Here is a 19,965-nt window from a genome sequence, read left to right as displayed (position 1 = left end):
ACAAAGATCAGCATAAATGTTAGCACAAGACATACCACAAGTACAGTAATTCTTCAACTCACAACTTCTGTTTTTTTTTGCTATAGTGCCATTTCCTGGCACTTTGAATGCGATGTTGCCATCAAACACGCCTTCCTCTATGTATTCCATAGGTTAGTTCAAAGTTCAAAGTACATATGTCACCACTTACAACCCTGAGATTCATTTTCCTGTGGGCATACTCAGTAAATCTATAGAGCAGTAACAATAACAGGATCAATGAAGGATAAACCAGAGTGCAGTAGACAACAAACTGTGCAAATGCAAATATAAATAAATTAAAATAAATAACAAGAACATGAGATAAAGAATCCTTAAAGTGAGATAATTGGTTGTGGGCACATCTCAATGGATGGGCAAGTGAGTGTAGTTATCACCTTTTGTTCAACAGCCTGATGGTTGAAGGGCAGTAACTGTTCTTGAACCTGATGGTGAGAGTCCTGAGGCTCTTGTACCTTCTACCTGATGGTAGCTGCAAGAAAAGAGCATGGCCTGGGTGGTGGGGATCACTGATTTTGGATGCTGCTTTCCTACGATAGTGCTTCATGTTGATGTACTCAATGTTTGGGTAGGCTTTACCCATGATGTACTAGGCCGAACCCACTACTTTTTGGAGGATTTTCTGTTGAAAGGCATTGGTGTTTCTATACCAGACCATGATGCAGCCACTCAGTTCACTCTCCACTGCACAACTATGGATTTTGTTAGCATTTTAGATGTCATGCTGAATCTCCTTCCCAGGGGAGATACCTTCCCACAGGAGCACTAGATCATAACTCCACCTTCCCATGTAACTGCAGAAAATGCAACACCTGCTCTTTTACCTTCCCAAAATCCAAACATCCTCACCAGGTGTGGCACTGATTTATTTGTACTTCATTTACCTTTATTTGTGTTCACTCTGCGCACAATATGGCCATTCAGAAGACCAAACAAAGACTGGGTAATTGCTTTGTGGGGCCTGCTGTTCAGTTTGAAAGATGATCACAAACATTCAATTTGCTTTAAATTTAAATTTCCCAGTCTCTGCCGTTCTTGGTGTCCTGCACATTTTCAATGAAGTTCAAATATGCAAAGGACACAACAGTGATTGGCCTAATCACAAACAATGAAGTTCAAATATGCAGACGACACAATGGTGATTGGCCTAATCACAAACAATAACAAATCTGCATGTAGGGAGGAGGTGCTGAAACTGTCCCATTGGTGCAGGAACCACAACCTATCACTCAACATGAAGAAGACAAAATAAATGATAATTGACTTCAGGAGGCAAGAGGTTTGAAATAAGCTCCACTACTCATAAATGGTGAGGTAGTGGAAAGCGTCTCCAGTTTCATGTTTTTAGGGATGAAGATCTCCAAGGAGCTCTCTTGGTCCATCAACACAACTTCAATAGTAGGGGAGGCACAACTGCTTAAGGAGTGCTAATCTGCCCCAGAATTGCTGGTCATCTTTTATCGATGTGCGACAGAGAGCATACTGACAAGCAGAATGGCAGCGTGGCACAACAGGTCACAAAGCACTCCAACGGGTGATTAGGACAGCTCAGCACATCGTTGTGATCCAACTATCGGACATGCAGACAATCTAAAACTCTCGATGCCTACTAACATTATTAAAGACCCATCCTGTCCTGGACACTGTCTGTTCAATCTCGTGCCATCTGGTAGGAGATACAGAAACGTCTTACTCAAGACAGTTAGACTAGTTGTGGTTCCCATGTTTTCCCGAGGGCTGTTGTGCAGCTGAATAATGCTACATCCCAGCTTGCCAATGGCCTTTGAGCGTTACGGATTATTAAAGTCAATTTTTCATGTAAAAATTGGATTTTTATTATTAAACTATACTGTATGCATTGTAAATACATGTTTTGCACTGACTGGAGTAGCACCACAATCCTGTTGTCTTGAGCAATGACAATAAAGTTCTATTCTATCCTATTCTTTGTAAACCCATTCTACAGCATGCTCTGCACTGACTAGATATCACTGTCAGCTCAGTACTGGGCTCAAAATCAGTCACTGTCTTCCAGAATTTGGGGCTTTTAACTTCAATTTTTAATTGCCACACTTTTTTTTGATGAGGAAATAATATTGCTTCTTTTATTTACTTCCTCCAGACTGATAGCCATGAAAATCTCCCTTCTACCTTGGGCTATCATTATTACTTCTTTTATTTCATCATTCTTATTTTTAAATCCCACTTCGTACCTTCCCTTCTCTTCTTTCCTTTTTCTCCTGGCTCTGTCCTTGAAAGTAAACAATTAGTTGCCTGGCTTTTATCATCTCTCGATTAAAGGCCTTTGACTTGAAGAAATACTGTTTCTCTCTTCTCATCCTCAGACGGTTGAAGACGTTTTGTACGGGCCTCCAAATCCTAAGAACTTTCTACAGGGGCACAATCGAGAGCATCCTGACTAGCTGTATCACTGCCTGGTATGGGAACTGTACTTCCCTCAATCGCAGGACTCTGCAGAGAGTGGTGCAGACAAGATGTGAGCTTCCCACTATTCAGGACATTTACAAAGACAGGTGTGTAAAAAGGGCCCAAAGGACCATTGGGGACCTGAGTCACCCCAACCACAAACTGTTCCAGTTGCTACCATCCGGGAAACGGTACTGCAGCATAAAAGCCAGGACCAACAGGCTCTGGGACAGCTTCTTCCACCAGGCCATCAGACTGATAAATTCATGCTGATACAAGTGTATTTCTATGTTATACTGACTGTCCTGTTGTACATACTATTCATTAGAAATTACTATAAATTGCACATTTAGATGGAAACGTAATGTAAAGATTTTTACTCCTCATGTTTATGAAGGATGTAAGTAATAAAGTCAATTCAATTCAATATAGTCTGGATATTTGGGATCAAAATCCTGAACTGAATGAAGATGATCCATAAAGCAGTTTGATCTTCATACTTAACAAATGCTAAACTGAAGTGTGTCCAAATTATTCACTGTAAAGTACATACTGACTGAGCAGCCAAACATTTATCGCATTTCTTGTTTTAGTTTCAGACCTTCACCATATGCAGGGCTTTACCATTGTTATTTTTAGTTTTGCATATTTAACAGATATGAAATACACAGGTGGTGGTAAGGTATAAGGTGTTCCTTCCCTTGGCTAGCCTGCAGGTCACCCTTGAGCAAGATGTAGCACCTGCTTCGCATCCCCCACCACCCCCCACCCTGCCCCGATCAGGATCACGCGAAGCCATGGGAGCAGGTGGTGGTTGTTCGTATGAGCAGCTGGTGCAAATCACAAGTTCTGGTTATGTGATCACTGACACCAGGCAGACAATCACTGAAGAGTATTGATAATGACTGGAGTCACCCGTCTTGTAAAGATATTGCTCAAAGAAGGCAATGGCAAGCCACTTCTGTCGAAAAATTTGCAAGAACAACCATGGTCATGGAAAGTCTAGAATTGTCTATGTCATAAGACACAGCACAGTACTCTTAATTTTACAGTTCTCACCATTGATGGCTACTTACTAGTGTAAGTATAAAGTACTTGATATGATGAAATAATACTCATATTACTTTAATTTTATTTTGGCAATTTTAAAATCTTGGAGTAAAGATCAGATTTGTTCATTATTACATAGATGAGTCATGAAAGTGAACGGGTTAATATTATATTGAAATCTGAGTCAGGTGCTTATTACATCATATGCCTTTCAAACACTCGAGCTATGAAAAATAAACCGATCATGGATTTAGTTTGGGAGGATTTGTTGCAAACTATGAGTTGGGATAGCCGGTTGGTGGTGGTGTAGCATCAGCACTGGACGTTTGAGGGCAATGGCCCCTGGTTCAAACCCATCTGGCTCCTTGCACACTTTCCATCTGTGCTGGGGTGAGCGTTGGGCTAGCAACTGGGCCTCATAAAGAACCGAGAAATGCAAAGGAAATTGCAAAAAATGCTGCCCGATACATCACAAGGCGTGAAAAGAAACAGCAACAAATTGGAATCATGTGGAAACATGTAGCACCATTGTACAAGCCGAAAGTAAATGATCAAAGTTCATATATGTCACCATATACAACACTGAACAATACAACACGACATAGTTCAGAAATATAAATGACCTAATGGGAACAGGTTTTCTGCACCTGCATTTTTTTTCTCTTGCTACCATGCATTTTAAGTCAGTTATGGAATGCTATTTGATCGCTAATTTGTCACACAGTAACAAGACTCTTTTTGCAAATACTTTAAGAATATGGAAAGTATGTATTACAGTAAATTATTTCATCCCCCTCCCAATCAGTTCTGCATGATTCAGAAACACAGGACCCATAAATTATTCTATGCTAATCGATGTCAGACATTGCACATGACAGCAGAGCACATCACATATGAATTCCCTTTAAGCTAAATACATATAAATCAATAGATTTTTCTCAATGATAGTTTAGTTTAGGTCTTAATCCGTCAAAGGAAGAAGGTGACCTTACTGAAACCCATTGAATGTTGAAGGGCCTCAAAACAGCAGATGTAGAGAGGATGTTTCCTATGGTGGGAGAATCTAAGACCAGAGGACACAGCCTCAGAATAGAGGGACGTCCTTTTATTTATGATTATTTCTTTCTTTTTCTATTTGCACAGTTTGTTGGCTTTTGCACACTGGTTGAACGCCCAAGTCGGTGCAGTTTTTCATTGATTCTGTTATGGTTATTATTTTATTATGGATTTATTGAGTATGCCCACAAGAAAATGAACCTCAGGGTTGTATATGGTGACATATATGTACTTTGATAATAAATTTATTTTGAACTTTGTAATTTTATTAATTGAAAATTTGCCTTGCTTTGCCTTGTGCCCTAAACTCCTGGTGGAGTTGTCCAGACGCTGTCCTGACAAGCTTTGCACCAATCTGTTCAATCTTCCCGTACGCATGTGAGACATGGACCCTCACAGCAGAGCTACAGAGGAAGATACGGGCATTGGAAATGAGATGCTATCACAACATCTTGGGCAACTCATACTTGAACCACATCACAAACGAGCAGGTCCGCAAGACCATCCAGCACCACACTGGTGAAGGAAAGAAAGCTGAGATGGTACGGCCACATAACAAGATCCAGTGGCCTTGCAAAGACCGTTCTACAAGGAACTGTGGAGGGGAAAAGAAGGAGAGGTAGACAGAGGAGAAGATGTATGGACAACATTAAAGAATGGCAGATATCCCACCTCTCCCGAAAGTTCCGGGAGTCTCCTGCATGTTGATGGCAGCTCCCTGACACCTGCAAATTATATACAATATCCCTGAAACCGATTTTTTTTCAGAGGGAAAGGGAGAGCAAGAGCGAGAGCGAGAGGGAGCATCCTGATCGGTCTCTCTTCGTGCTAAGTAGACCTATCAATTTTCTCTGTGGGCAGGCTTTACAGTCGACCTCAAAAATAATGACAGTGTTGCTCGCTGCACTGTTTGCAAAAGTGACTTTTCTGTTGCCCATGGTGGGTTAAAATGTAAAAGACATGTTGAGGTGAGTTTAACAGGTGTCATTCGTTCATTAACATAGCTAACGTTATTTAAACTAGCTGGCCAGCTGCTAAGGAGCTACTCTACTGATGTCCTACGTGATGAGGCCAAACTCCCTGTAGACTTGCTTAAAGTTGTAATAGAATAAAAAAAATGACTCCATGATAATATAATATAAGTACATATTTTAATGTCACATTTTCTGCATATACCCAATTTGGTTTACAGATTAGATAAGATCACTAAACAAAGTATTACATACACCCTTGGAGGTCGACCCGGTGGGGGGGGGGGGGATATGGGGTTACGGGTGGCGGGGGTACTAACTCCCTGAAATGAGTTTTTGCAGGGTGGGATGTCTGGAATGGACAGGGAAAACATTTGCAGTGACCCAGGCTTTGGCACACAACCATGACAAATGGAACAGACTGGTGCAAAATTGAAAATTTAACCACAGGTAAATGACTATTTTCAGGGCTGAAGCATCAATTTTATGTGTTATTTTTAGACCATAAAACCATAAAATATAGGAGCAGAAGTAGGCCATTCGGGTAACCGAGTCTGCTCCGCCATTTCATCGAGGCTGATCCATTTCCCTCTCAGCCCCAATCTTCTGCCTTCTCCTTGTATCCCCTCATGCCCTGACTAATCAAGAATCTATCAACCTCTGCCTTAAATATACCCAATGACTTAGCCTCCTGAGCCGCCTGTGGCAATGAATTCGACAGATTTACCATTCTCTAGCTAGAAAAATTCCTCCTCATCTCCATTCTAAATACGTGTCCTTCTAGTCTGAGGTCTTGTCCTCTGGTCTTAGACTCCCCCACCATAGGAAACATCCTCTCCAAATCTTCTCTGTCAAGGCCTTTCACCATTCGAGAGGTTTCAGTGAGATCCCCCCTTAGTCTTCTGAATTCCAGTGCGTATAGGCCCAAAGCCATCAAACGCTCCTCATATGAAAAGCTTTCATTTCTGGAATCATTCTTGTGAATTCAGACTGACTGTTAAGAATACTAGGAAACTTAGAAGCAGCTATGGTATCAAAAAAAATCTTAACAATGTGCTCCAGTTTAGTTCTAGTAACAGATATTATTATGGTTAAAGAAAACACAGTAATGATCCAATATGCCAATGTCTAGGTTTGAGTCATGTTAATGTTAAGTCCTTTTTATATGACTCAGTCTAACTTATGGCCTCCTTGTGTGTTGGCTGAGTGAGTGATATTGCAGAAGGTTCATGAACTCTCTTGTTTTAGAGTCACATTGATTACCTATTTGGAAATTTAAGTCATTTATATTACAAACCTATCATAACTAGGTATTATTACAGAAAATAAATGAGCAAACCATCACTCAAAGAGACATTATATTTTGGCAGACGATAAATGTTAAGTAAGGAGAGAATGCGGCACTATTTGAATAACTATGGCGAGATACTCAAACGACACCAAGCTACCAAGATTGATATCTTTATAATTTAGGCAGCTCAAGAAAATACTCACCAGGTCACCACACCCCTTGATGAACAGAATGAACAAAATTATAATCCATGGGGGTTGCTGAAGTTACTACTGCGCCAACTTTCACACAAAGTGTTAAATAAGATTGAAAGAGTACAGAGAAAATTTACAAGGATGTTGCCGGGACTGGAGGACCTGAGTTATAAGGAAAGATTGAATGGGTTAGGACGTTTATTCCTTGGAGAGTGCAAGGTTGAGGGAAGATTTGGATGAGGTACACAGAATTATGAGGGATACAGACGGGATAAATGCAAGCAAGCTTTTATCCACTGAGGTTAGGTGGAAGTACAACCAGAGGTCAAGAGTTAAGGTTGAAAGGTGAAAAATTTAACGGGAACATGAGGGGAAACTTCTTCACTCAGAGGGTAGTGAGAGCTGCCAGCACAAGTGGTGTATGTGAGCTTGATTTCAACGTTTAAGACAAGTTTGGATAGGTACATGGTTGGTAGAGATATGGAGGACTATGGTCCAGGTGCAGGTTGATGAGTGCAGGCTGTTTAAATGGTTTGGCAAGGACTAGATGGGCCAAAGGGCCTGTTTCTATGTTGTACTTTTCTATGACTCTGACTCAATTACAGTAATAAGCTCCTTTACATAAAATGTCTTATCAGCTAAAGCTCTGATATTAAGTAAGGCCATATTAAGGCTCTCAAAAAGACACGGCTGTACCGAAAATTCAGGACATCTAGAAATACAAATTAAATTATTAGCATTGAAACTGGGCTGTCTGTACTGTCTGGCACATCTATAATTCTTTATTATAGGCTTAATATAATGCACTTCTCCAGTTAAAGCCACTTCACATTTATTGTATTTAAGTTCCCTTCCGTTCCTGCTATTACCATACCCTCACTGTCACCCAGTAAGATTCTGACATCTCCAAATTAATACCAATGGAGAATACTTTCTCCCTATAATGGAGCAGTCCAAGACAACCAGGGACACATCCAAGAATAAGCAGGTATAAGCCTCGGCTACATCCCAGCAATGAATAACAAGTTCTGATAAAATAAGTAATCTACACCTATGTAAAGGATGGCCTGATGATGTAACCAAAAAGGTAATAAATACCGTTGAGAAACCACATGGTAAGATAGAGATAACTGCTTGGGTTCTGGGAAGAGGGCGGTGTGCTCTGTCACAGTGGCTTCTACGGGGCCAACCTAAGTGTTACTGTCTTCTTTTAAATGTACTTTTTATGATCGCAGGATCCTGCTGCACATTAAGAATTCAAGCCATTGATCGTGTGGATAGCTAGAGGCTTTTTCCCAAGGCTGAAATGGCTAACATGAGGGGGCATAGTTTTAAGGTGCTTGGAAGTAGGTACAAAGGGGATGTCAGAGGGAAGTATTTTACACAGAGAGTGGTAAGTGTCTTGTCATCTTCAGAAGTTTTCGGATGACTCTGCCATAGTTGGATGCATCAGCAAGGGAGGTGAGGCTGAGTACAGGGCTACGGTAGGAAACTTTGTCACATGGTGTGAGCAGAATTATCTGCAGCTTAATGTGAAGAAGACTAAGGAGTGGTGGTAGACCTGAGGAGAGCTAAGGTACCGGTGACCCCTGTTTCCATCCAGGGGGTGAGTGTGGACATGGTGGAGGATTACAACTACCTGGGGATACAAATTGACAATAAACTGGACTGGTCAAAGAACACTGAGGCTGTCTACAAGAAGGGTCAGAGCCATCTCTATTTCCTGAGGAGACTGAGGTCCTTTAACATCTGCCGGACGATGCTGAGGATGTTCTACGAGTCTGTGGTGGCCAGTGCTATCATATTTGCTGTTGTGTGCTGCGGCAGCAGGCTGAGGGTGGCAGACACCAACAGAATCAACAAACTCATTTGTAAGGCCAGTGATGCTGTGGGGATGGAACTGGACTCTCTGACGGTGGTGTCTGAAAAGAGGATGCTGTCCAAGTTGCATGCCATCTTGGACAATGTCTCCCATCCACAACATAATGTACTGGTCGGGCACAGGAGTACATTCAGCCAGAGACTCATTCCACCGAGATGCAACACAGAGCATCATAGAAAGTCATTCCTGCCTGTGGCCATCAAACTTTACAACTCCTCCCTTGGAGGGTCAGACACCCTGAGCCAACAAGCTGGTCCTGGACTTATTTCCTGGCATAATTTTCATATTACTATTTAACTATTTATGGTTTTATTACTATTTAATTATTAATGGTGCAACTGTCCCCGGGATCAATAAAGTATGACTATGACTATGACTATGACCATGAATGCACTGCCAGCAGCGTAATAGGGTCCTTTAAAAGACTGTTAGATAGGTACATGGAGCTCAGAAAAATAGAGGGCTATGTGGTTGAGTAATTCTGGGCAGTTTCTAGAGTAGGTTACACGGTCGGCACAACACTGTGGGCCGAAGGGCCTGTAATGTGCCATAGATTTCTATGATTCTAAGATTCAATGGTTAATGTACTGCAGGTCTACACCATCAGCAAGTTGCTCGCTGGCAGAGAAACTGAAGGAGCTGGACTTGGTGCAGATCATGCAGCTGCAAGTGTCAGAGAAGCATCTGAGGAGTCAGTGCTCAAAGGCGCTGTACAGTCTCACTTTTCTAGTGATCACAAGACCCTGTTGGACATTGTTAATGTGGAATGTTGCAGTGTTGTCTGCTTAGAGCTGCTCAGGAGCGAGGCGATGGAGTTGGTATGCTCCACCAGAGTGCCAGGGGTGGTGTGGCACAGCGTCCAAATGAGAGTTGGTGCTTCCCCCAGTGTTCGTTCAGCAAAAGATGAGCTACAACATTCATGGACTCAGGGTCTTGGACTATATACTTCTCTTGTGAGAGTGTATTTTACGACCATACAGTATACGTATTTGTAATCTCGTATGTGCTATGTATAACTGTTGGCACTGTGTTTTGCACCTTGGCATTGGAGTAACCCTGTTTCTTTTGACTGTATTCTTGGGTATTTATGTTTGGTCAAATGACAGTTAAACTTGAACCTGGATAAGGCCAAGTGGAAATTAATAGGTAAGTTTATTCCACAAGTAAGTTACATTTCTATTTTGGCTGAATAGAACTTGTCCATATTCACAAGTCAATAAATCATCTAATTGATTAACAAATATAACTCATCAGCTAAGCTTTTTTTTTACTCTCCTGAGTGTTTTGTTAGAATCTGATTCAACTTAACAGTCTTTGTTGAATCTGACAGACAGATTGCCCCTTTTTAAAAAAAAATACATCTCCATATTCACAACCCAAGGCATATGTCCAACAACTGCTTTCACAGTGAGACACAAAATGGCTGAAATCATTTACCAGGGTAAAAGGGAATGTACACACAGTGGCCACATTATTAAGAACCTACTGTACCTAATAGAGTGGCCACTGAATGTATGTTTGTGGTCTTCTGCTGCTGTAGCCCATCCACTTCAAGGTTTGACATGTCGTGCATTCAGAAATGCTCTTCTGAACAAGTGTTACTGTTGCCTTCCTGCCAGCTTGAACAGTCTGGCCATTCTCCTCTGATATCTCTCATTAACATGGTGTTTTCACCCACAGGACTGGTGCTTACTGGATTTTTTTTTGTTTCTCACACCATTCTCTAAACATTAGAAACTGTTATGCGTGAAAATTCCAAGAGACCAGCAGTTTCTGAGGTACTCAAACCATCCTATCTAGCCCCAACAATCATTCCATGGTTAAAGTCACTTAGATCACATTTCTCCCCCATCTGATGTTCAGTTTCAGTAACGCTAGAACCTCTCGACAAAGTCAGCACGCTTTTATGCATTGAGTTGCTGCCACATGATTGGCTGATCAGATATTTGCTTTAATAAGCAGATGTTCAGGTGTACCTAATAAAGTGGCCACTGAGTCTACATTAACCTGCCTTTTTAAATGGACATCGATCAATATTAAAATCAACATTTGAATTTTTTTTGGCAAATTCAATGATAAAAAGACAGAAGTGTAGTGATGTGACAGAATGCACCTTTACACCATGACCTAAAAATTAAAGTTAACCATCCAAGCTATACATTCTGAATTATTTCCAGTTAAAGTTGCTGCACTTGAAAGCAAATGGCCAAGATGAAAGAGAAGCAGAAGTTATTAATTAAAGAATGGTTTCATTTCTTTCCACACTTCCAATGAATTACTATGGCGATCTCCTGCAGGTGTTAGTACACAGCTTCAGGATGAAACACACTGGTTTATTCTGAAGTTTTTGCCACCTTCTGTTCATCTGGTTTCCAGTTATTTAATCAAATCGAATGTTTTAAACCACCACCCCCACCACCTCAATGCAATGTATTTCAAAAAAGACTCTCTTAACCGAGTTTGTTCCAAATGACCTACTCGCCATCTCCGATGAACTGAAATTACCCAGATACATTGAACGTGCAAATAACATCCCAAATATCAGCTGTTGAAAGGCTGACACAAAGAGTTGAACTTTTTAGAAATGGCCATTAGATTGTCTAAGTAGTTGAACTGATATTTGTTTTAAGGTATAGATTCAGCAGTTTTCCATATTTACATTTTCAATGATTTTGGCTCAGTTTATAAACATATATTGTATTTTAACTTTACAAATGTTACTCGCCTCTCGTTATTCTTAGACACTACAGAAAATGACACATTCTGAAATGCTTGTGAAAGTAGGTCAGCTAGAACATATAAATGATGACATGAACAGGCACACCATCTTAGCTCAGAGGAACACTGACAGCAAGCACTATTGTCTTCCTATTCTATCATAATCTTTACAATTATGAATAAGAAAAACGATCAAGCATTTCCTTGTTAATAAGGTGGTGAATAAAAGTATCAATTGAACAGAGTATACTGAGTTGGATACCAATTTTATGCCTAATCATCATTACGTGCCATGTCGTATGATCATAGTCCATGACCACGATAGTCCTAGGCAAATTTTTCTACGGAAGCAGTTTGCCATTGGCTTCGTCTGGGCATCATCTTTACAAGATGGGTGACCCCAGCCATTATCATACTCTTCAGAGACTGTCTGGCATCAGTGGTTGCATACCAGGACTTGTGATATACCTAATACCGGTTAAAAACTGTTTTTATGAAGCAAGTAAGATAATGGTAGACCTATGTTTTGGACAGCCTTTAAAGTTAAAAATCTGATCTTAAAAGTAAACAACAGTGTATAGTTAATTCATCAGACAACTTCAACAATTAACATTAAATAACTTGTAATTGAAAATAAATGTTTCATAACAAAATTGAGATCTTACTGTCATAAATGAAAGCTAAAAATACTGGGAATAGCCAGCAGGTCAGGCAGTATCTAAACGGGGTAGGGAGTTAACATTCAACATTTTAATATTTTAAATTTTAATGTTTATAATTTTAACAATAATGAAATGTTAACTTGTTTAACAGAGAATTAATCATTCATCTGAAATATTAATTCTATATCCATTTCCAGCATTTTCTGTTTCTGTGTCAGAATTTCATTTTCTAGAGTACTTTTTTTCCTTTCAAGGCTTATCATCAAGATTGAAAACAGAGAATTAATGAATTGCTGTTTATTATGGAGTGTCACTCCACTCTTTAAAACAGGAGGGAGGCAGAAGAAAGAGACGGTCCCAAGGTGGTTCATTAGGATGATCCTGGTATTGAAAAGGTTAATGTATGAGGAGCGTTTGATGGCTCTGGGCCTGGACTTAGTGGAGTTTCAAAGAATGAGGGGTTATCTCATTGTAACCTATTGGATACTAAAAGGCTTAGATAGAGTGGATGTGGAGGGGATGTTCCTTATATTGGGGGAGTCTAGGACCAGAAGGCACAGTCTCAGAATAGAGGAATGCCCATGTAGAACAGAGGTAAGGAGGAATTTCTTTAGCCTGTGCATCTGTGGAATTCATTGCCACAGATGGCTGTGGAGGCCAAATCATATTTAAAGCAGAGGTTGATAAGTTCTTGATTAGTCAGTGCATCAAAGGCTATGGGAAGAAGGCAGAAGAATAGGGTTGAAAGGGATAATAAATCAGCCATGTTGTAATGGTGGAGTAGACTCTATAAGCTGAATGGCCTAATTCTCTTCCTATGACTTATGATCCTACAGGTATTTTTTAGACAGAACAAGGTATATTGTGGTATTTGGACCACTACTTTCCTTCTTTTAATGACATCAACTTGGTTGCACAGGGCATATTCTTTTTCAATAGTACATAGCAGCAGTAGCTGAGCTTCAATCCTGCCCTCTTGAGCCTGTTGGTATGAAGTTTGTAAGTTAGACCATAAGACAAAGGAGCAGAAGTCGGCCATTCGGCCCATCGAGTCTGCTCCGCCATTTTATCATGAGCTGCTCCATTCTCCCATTTAGTCCCACTCCCCCACCTTCTCACCATAACCTTTGATGCCCTGGTTACTCAGATACCTATCAATCTCTGCCTTAAATACACCCAATGACTTGGCCTCCACTGCGGCCGGTGGCAACAAGTCCCCATGGTTACCAGTTCTCCTGGTAACCATGGGGATTTCCTCCAAGTACTTTGGTTCCTTATTACATCATAATGATGTGCAGGTTTGGTAACTACCCCTGGTATGCAGGTGCATAGTTCAAAGAGGGTGTAAGAGGTAGATGGGAAATTGTGTGCAGAATACGTTGCATGGGACATGGATTGCTCTGTGAGGAAGCATAAATTATGAGGGAATATGCTAGTATGGAGATCCAAAAGGAAAATTCTAATAGAGTTTAAAAAAATATAGACGGGTTGGTGAAATGGGTAGGCACATGGAAGATGAAATTTAATATACAAAACTGAAGTGTTACACTTTAATACAACAGTGAGACATAGAAGTCAGACAGCACAGCTCTAAAAGGGACTAAGTAACAGAAAAGCCTCTGGGCAAATGGCCATGGTTCATTGCAAGTAACAGTGAGGGCAATTAAAATGATTACAGAGCGTCACTGATTTTGGGTTTCCTTAATGCAGGGGTAAGGAAGTTGTGGCAGTGACCCATTTAGTTTGGCCATATTAGAGTACTGCACCCAGTTCTAGGCAACACATTTCAAGAGAGCGTAGAGAGCATCCTTATGAGAGTGATTCCAGGATGACGGATGGCACTAATGTCATAGACCGGAGAAGCTGGGGCTGGTCACAGCGCAACTGAAGAAACTGAGCGGGATTGGCAAAGGTATTCAAAAATCAAACAGAATCTAGGCAGAAAAGGTAGAGGAAGGTTGAAGAACTAGGAGACCTGAAATTAAAGTAATTGACAAACAAATCAAATGTGACTTAAGGAAAGATCATTTTACACCACACATGATTCAAACCAGAAATGCACTGACAGTGATAACAATGGAAGCAGATTCAGAGCTCCAAAAGGAATGGATAATAAATCAATTGTAGAGCTCTGGGGAGCGGGTGATACTAGTGAAATTGTTCTTGTGAAAATCTGGCATGGTCTTGATGGACCAAAAGGACTTTTAGTGTTTTGTGGTTTTGTGCAATTTAGAGGCAGAATCCTTCTCCCTTCCTCCATTCATACTTAACCAGCCGGTCAGAGCCCCCAAACCTACCAGCCACAGTCAATGGCTATCAATGTGAACAGCCCTTGTCCTCACTCTCCAACACTCCCTGAAAGTGATGTCTCACCATCCTTTCCTCCTCAGCCACTGATGTTCACCAAATTCTTCTAAAGGCTGACAACAGCCTGAATATTGAGAGAGTGGAAGTCCCTTTGATTTAAGATGAACTCCAGGTTTTGAATGGAAACACAGCATTAAATGACTAGTGTTTCTTACAACTTGAATTATAGAATCTGGCACTCTTGGCAAAACTTGTGCATTCCCTGCTTCATATTCTCCCCTGAAACAGAAGCATTCTTTCTCCTGCACTCCAGACCTCAGTGAGGAGTGAACTAAGGTGAGAAATATCAGCTGAGACCACTTTGAATGACTCTAAGGCTAGGAAGGTGAGCATGTCAGCAACCATAATCTGGAAAAGTGGAACAGGTTGAGTGAGCTAGGCTTTTCCCTAAGGAGTGAAGGAGGGTGAGACGTGACTTGATGGAAGTGTACAGGATGATAAGAGGCATAGATTGAGTGGACAGCCAGTCCATTTTTATCCCAGGGTGGCAATAGCTAATACCAGGTCATACCAGAAAACATTAGAGGAAAGAGGAGATGTCAGAGGTAGTTTCTACTGAACTAAGACTTGTAGGCACTTTGCAGGGGATGGTAGTGAAAGCAGATACATTATCAACATTTAAGAGATGCTTAGATACGCACGTAGAAAAAAGAAAAATGTAGAGGGCTATGGGCTGCAAAGGAGAGAAAGGTTGGATTGATCTTGGAGTAGACTACAATGTCAGCCCAACTTTGCAGGCCAAAGGGCACATATTACGCTGTATTGCTCTATGTTCTATGTTTGAACAGTTAAGGCTAGAGTTCAGGATCCAGAGAGTCGTAGAAGCCTGAGGTGAATATGTTGCAAATTCTTAGGCACCATGGTACTATTGTTAGAAATGTCAAGATAAGAGCTAGGATCTCAGTGGAGCATCTGTTGGATAAGGTATTAGCATCTCCATTTTTTTAATGCAGCTCTACATCTTTCAGTAAAAGTAGAAAGAGCGCTATCTAAGCACTCATTGTTAATTGGCTGGAAGTTCTGAAAGAAGTTCAGTGGTTCAGTATTGATGCAGCAAGTGTGAGTTGTTGCGCTTTGGGATACATGGTGAATGGTAGGGCACTGAGGACTGCGGTGGAACAGAGGGATCTGAGAACACAGTAATTCCTTGAAAGTGGCAACACGGGTAGATAGGGTCATAAAGAAAGCTTTTGGCATACTGGCCTTCATAAATCAAAGTACTGAGTACAGAAGTTGGGATGTTATGTTGAAATTGTTTAAGAATTAGTGAGGCCTAATTTGGAGTAATGTTACAGTTCTGGTCACAGCAAAATATCAAAAAAGAATTGAAAGAGTGCAGAGCAAATTTACTTGAGGACCTGAGTTATGGGAAAAGATTGACTAGGTTAGGACTTTATTTCCTAGAACATAGGGGAGTGATGGGAGATTTGATAGAGGTATACAAGATAATGAGTAGTACAGAGAAGGTAAATGCAAGCAGACTTTTTCCATGAGGACTAGAACTGGAGGTCACGGATTAAGGGTAAAAGGTGAAATGCTTAAGTGGAATATGAGGAGGAACTTCTTCATTCAGAGGGTGGTGAGAGTGTGGAACGAGCTGCCTGCGGAAGTGGTGGATTTCAGCACTTAAAAGAAATTTGGACAGGTACATGGATGGGAGGAGTAAAAGGAGTATAAGACATAAGAGCAGAATTGGGCCATTCAGCCCATCGAGTCTGCTCTGCCATTCCCTCATGGCCGATCAATTGTCCATCTCAACTCCATTCTCCTGCCTCTTCTCGAAACCTCTGACACCCTGATTAATCAAGAACCTATCAACCTCTACCTTAAGTATACTCAATGACTTGGCCTGTACAGCTGTCTGTGGCAATGAATTCCACAGATTCACTACCCTCTGGCTAAAGAAATTCCTCCTCATTTCCGCTCTAAATGGATGTTCCTCTATTCAATACTCTCTGGTCCTAGACTTCGCCACTAAAGAAATCATCCTTTCTACATCCATTCTAACTAGCCTTTCAATATTCAATAGGTTTCAATGAGATCCCCCTTATTCTTCAAAACTCCAGCAAGCACAGGCCCAGAGTCATCAAATGCTCCTCATATGTTAACCTTTTAATTCCTGGAATCATTCTCGGGAACCTCCTCTGGACACTCTGCAATGTCAGCACACCTTTTCTTAGATAAGGTGTCCAAAACTGTTCACAATATTCAAAGTGCAGTATGACCAGTGCCTTATAAAGCCTCAACATTAAATTCTTGCTTTTGTATTTTATTCCTGTCATAATGAATGCTAACATTGCAACACACATCAAAGTTGCTGGTGAACACAGCAGGCCAGGCAGCATCTCTAGGAAGAGGTACAGTCGACGTTTCGGGCCGAGACCCTTCGTCAGGACTAACCATTTTTAAGAATTCCTCGTGTTTGCTAACATTGCATTTGTCTTTCTTCTCACCGACTTAACCTGCAAGTTAATTTTGAGTGTATCCTGCATGAGGACTCCTAAGTCCCTTTGCACTTTGGATTTTTGAATATTTCCCAGTTAGAAAATTGTCTACGCTTGACCATGCACTTCCCTACAGTATATTCTATCTGTCATTTCTTTGCCTATTCTCCTAATCTGTTGAAGTCCTCCTGCAGATACCCTGCTTCCTCAATACTACCTGCCTCTCCACCTATCTTTGTATCATCCGTAAACTTGGACACAAAGCCATCAATTCCTTTATCCAAATCCAAATCATGTTATATTTCATATAACATGAAAAGAAGTAGTCCCAACATTGACCCCTGTGGCACACCATTAGTCACCGGCAGCCAACCAGTAAAGGCCTCCTTTATTCCCACTCTTTGACTCCCAGTCTTCTATCCACACTAGCATCTTTCCTGTAATACCACGGGCTCTTATCTTGCTAGGCAGCCTCATGTGTGGCATCTTGTCAAAGGCCTTCTGAAAATCCAAATGAACAACACCCATGGGCTCCATTTTGTCTATCCTGCCTGTTATTTGCCAAAGAATTCCAACAGAAACCTTGTTGGCTTTGGTCTATTTTATCATGCACATTCAAGTACCCAGAAACCTCATCCTTATAATAAACATGTCTCCAACCACTAAAACGTCAGTCTAAATGGCCTATAATTTCCTTTTTCTGCCTCCCTCCCTTTCTGTAAAGTGGAATAAAATTTGCAATTTTCCAGTCCTCTGGAATCATTCCAGAATCTAGTGATTCTTGAAAGATCATCATGATGCCTCCACAATCTCCTCAGACACCTCTTTCAGAACCTCGGGGTGTGGTCTATCTGGCTCCGGTGATTTAACTACCCTCCGACCTTCCAGCTTTCTAATCACTTCTCCTTAGTGATAGCAACGTCACTCATTTTTGTCCCCTGACACTCTCACATTTCTGGCATTCTGCTCGTGTCTTCCACAGTGACTAGAAAACCCTATAACCATTCCACTAATTTTTGCTGTATTTTATGCACTTTCTTTTGCTCTTATGTTGTCCTTGACTTCCCTTGTCAGCCACAGTTGCCACATCCTCCCATGTGGAGGGCTATGGTCCGGGTACAGGTTGATGGAACTAGGCAGAGTGATGGTTCAGCATGAGCTAGATGGGCCAAAGGGCCTGTTTCTGTGCTGCAGCAGTCTATGACTCCAGTAATGACGACAATGACTGAGTATAGGCTTCAGAGTAAGCAGCCTTTTTACAAAATGCCGCGCAGCTGATTGCTGAAACTGGAAGTGAGAATGTGACTGACCCTTGAAGTTACACAGTCAGGCAGCACTGTCAAAAACTGGCTGGTTGGTGAGCTGCCAACTCCAGACCTCTCAGAGCGAGAGATCATTAAATTTCAGCCAGAAATACTGAAGAAATGCGATGTCACACTGAATGACGACACAAGAGATTCTGCAGATGCCAGAAATCTTGAGCGACACACACAAAGTGCTGGAAATTCAACAGGATAAGCAGCATCAATGGAAAGGAACAGTTGATGCTTCAGGCCGAGATCCTCTATCAGTTTGTCAGGTGTTTGATTAGTGTGACTAACAACCACAATCACTTTTGTACATGTGGTTATTGCTGCAGGTGATGGAAGAGTTGCTAAGGGAACTGAAAATTGCATCAGTAAGCATCCTCACTTCCAACTTCTGATGGAAAGGAAGTCATTGATGAAGGAAAATTACCAATGAAGTAGATGAGGATGCCTCTGAAACTGCCTGATGCCTTCCTGCCAAAATGATCTGATATTAAGCTGCTTAATCTCGAACAACTACAACCCTCTCCTTGTGTGTTGAGATATCAAACCAACCACTGATGTGTTTTCACTTTGCTTCCCACTGGATTCAATTTTACCAGGTTATCGTGGTACCATTCTCAGCTGAACTCAGCCTGGAAACCAAGGGCAGTTGTTCTCACCTCGCAAAATCCTTATATATTCCACCATCTTATTCACACACAGATCTGCAGGCTGTAGACCAAGGGTTCCCAACTTTCTTTTATGCCATGGACCCATACCATTAACAGAGGGGTCCATGGACACCACATTGGGAATGCTTGCTTGAGAGTAAGATCACAAAAATCTGAATGATGTAATTTTGATTTGATATTTGATAATTCTATTTTTGTTCCATTTAATACTGCCATCAATGGCACTATTACACTTTAAATATCCATTAGAATCAGAATCAGAATCAGGTTTAATATCAACAGCATATGCTGTGAAGTTGTTGTTTTGTGGCATCAGCAGACTGCAATACAATAATAAATATATATTTTTTAATTAAATTAAATTAAATACGTAGTACGAAAGTGAGCAAAGGAAAAAATGAGGCGGTGTGCATAGGTTCATTGTTTGATGGCAGAAGGGAAGAAGCCGTTCCTCAGACATTGAGTATATGTCTTCAAGCTCCTTCATCTCCACCCTGACGGTAGCTTTGAGAACAAGGCATGTCCTGGGTAACGGAGTCCTTATTAATGGATGCTGCCCTTTTGAGGCATCGCCTTTTGAAAATGTGCTGGATGCTGGGGAGGCTAACGCCCAAGACAGAGCTAACTGAATTTACAACTTTCTGCTGCTTTTTCCAATCCTGTGCAGTGGCCCCTCCATATCAGTAGGTGATGTAACCAGTTAGAATGCTCTCCAGGGTACATCTATAAAAATCTATGAGTCTTTCGTGTTATACCAAGTTTCTTCAAACTCCTTATGAAATACAGACATTGTTATGTTTTCTTTGTAATTGCATCAATATGTTGGGCTCAGAATAGATCTTCCAAGATGTTGACACTCAGAAACCTGAAACTGCTCGCCCTT

The 19,965-nt window shown here is 41.1% G+C and overlaps 1 protein-coding gene across 3 annotated transcripts in view; it reads right to left on the bottom strand.

Annotated features, from left to right (window-relative positions):
* scn1laa (sodium channel, voltage-gated, type I-like, alpha) overlaps positions 1-19,965 on the bottom strand; it is a 225,497-nt gene that overhangs the window by 65,595 nt on the left and 139,937 nt on the right. The window lies entirely within an intron of this gene.

Source organism: Mobula hypostoma, chromosome 6, assembly GCF_963921235.1.
Source record: "Mobula hypostoma chromosome 6, sMobHyp1.1, whole genome shotgun sequence".
NCBI classification, from domain to species: domain Eukaryota; kingdom Metazoa; phylum Chordata; class Chondrichthyes; order Myliobatiformes; family Myliobatidae; genus Mobula; species Mobula hypostoma.
The sequence above is the reverse complement of the archived record's forward strand: the minus strand, read 5'-3'. Positions and strand labels throughout refer to the sequence as shown.